Source organism: Haemaphysalis longicornis, unplaced genomic scaffold (genome assembly GCF_048455015.1).
Source record: "Haemaphysalis longicornis isolate Haplotype H1 unplaced genomic scaffold, Haemaphysalis longicornis Haplotype H1 scaffold_2, whole genome shotgun sequence".
In the NCBI taxonomy this organism is placed as follows: Eukaryota; Metazoa; Arthropoda; class Arachnida; order Ixodida; family Ixodidae; genus Haemaphysalis; species Haemaphysalis longicornis.
In genome coordinates, this window is record NW_027526295.1 from 223,052,024 (window position 1) to 223,053,938 (window position 1,915).

The following is a 1,915-nucleotide window of genomic DNA, read 5'->3' on the forward strand; positions in this document are numbered from 1 at the left end:
CCCTTACTTGCGTCAGTGTAGACAGTGTTTACATGATTTCCGAACTTTCTTCTTAGAAAATTTGTTCTTGCTATTCTCCTTTCCTTGTTGATGGTTTTGTTCATGTTTTTGGGTATAGGTAGTGTTTTTATTTCCATCCTTCGGTCTGGTGATAGTTCTCTCGTTCTGTTCAATAAATCTTCTTTCGGAGAGCCAATGTTGGATAGGATTGCTCGGCCTGGGCGGGTTTTGAGTAGTCATTCTTTGTGATTTGTGAGCACTGCATCACTTATTTCTTCGAAAGTGCAGATATAGGAGGGAGGACGGGCATCGCGTTCCCCGGCACACGAGCCGAGATCGCACACGGGACGGCCGTCGAGGCTGTGGCGCTACCTGTCGGCCCAGCGGGTACCTTCGCCTGGCGTGACGTGCTTCAACGGACATTGTGAGCCCTTAAACAGATCCGCTGTTAAATCCTTATTGTGAGCAGATGGGTTAAGGATCGACCCTTTAAAGTATTGCTGTGGAGCGGTAACATTTTGAATGGAATTTTGTTGCGTGAGTTTGAAAGTCATGATGCGATGAACTAAAAAAGAAGCGGAATGTTTTTGGACCATGATACGGCATCCAAGGAGTTGCAAATGGCTTTAAAAAACGATATTCGCGCCAAAATACCGACCCCGCAAAATATTGAGTGAGTAGCAAGACATACTTCGTCCACAAAAAATTGCATTTCTCGGACTCAAATTGATACCATCAGTGTTTGATGCAGGGACTGTAGTTGCATGCCTCGGGGCCGAATAGCAAGTCTGTCTTAGCATCGTTGGGGGATGGAGCAGGAACTGATTACAGAGACAGACAATACAAAGAGACGTACACTTTGACGTGAAGACAACGCACTTGCAACTGGTTTTATTCCAAATGATGCGGAAACATATAAGCAAAGGAATGAAAACAACAACTGATGCAAAAAGTAGGCAAGGAAATGATACGAGATAGAAGAAATGCTGGCACACGTCTGGCTGCTGTTACGTGCTGGCATGTGCTGCTGTTGCGAGGATTTCTCCAAAAACTGCTCCTCAAAAAAAAAAAAAAAAAAAGAAAAAGAAAAAGTGCGTGTATCTGTGTTGCCAGATCCCCAACGAGGTTATACCAACTAGCCTGACATGAAGTTTTACTGTATTAGCAGTTTTTCAAGACAATATCGATAGTGTTCAGAGAAAACCGCTGAATAGCGCAGAGGCGTAACTAGATAGAACGTCGCCCATGGCAAATATATTTTCACGTCCCTCATGACGGTAATGATAGTGAGTATTATTATTATTATTATTATTATTATTATTATTATTATTATTATTATTATTATTGATTATTATTATTATTATTATTATTATTATTATTATTATTATTATTATTATTACGTTGGGCTTTATGGCTACTTTTCTGCTGCCCCTTGGTCAACAGTCATTGACCACTCTGATGTCAATGAACAAGTTGACCGTTTTACTGAGATTGTGCTTTTGGGTATGAAGAAATACATCCCGCAATATTTACCAAAGAAGTTCAAGTTCCCACACTGGTTTTCTTCTGAATTGCGGGATGCCCTGAAACTCAAAGAACGCGCGCACAGAAAGATGAAGCGCTCTGGTGCGAATCAGTTCGTTCAGGAGTTCCGGCGCCTACGTGCCCTATGCAAAATATTGCACAAACGTGATCATGCTTTGTACCTGGCGTCAGTTGAAGCTAAAGCAACTCATCAGCCGGGAGCCTTCTGGAAGTACATTCATTCTAGATCTAGTACAACGAAAGAATCTATTCGTCTACTGGATTCCAACGGCGATGAGGTTGCAGATGCGGCCGACTGCTTTGCTCGTCAGTTTTCTTCTTTGTTTGGGCTTAGCGGTGGTAGTGATGACGGCAGCGTCTCTTGTCACCA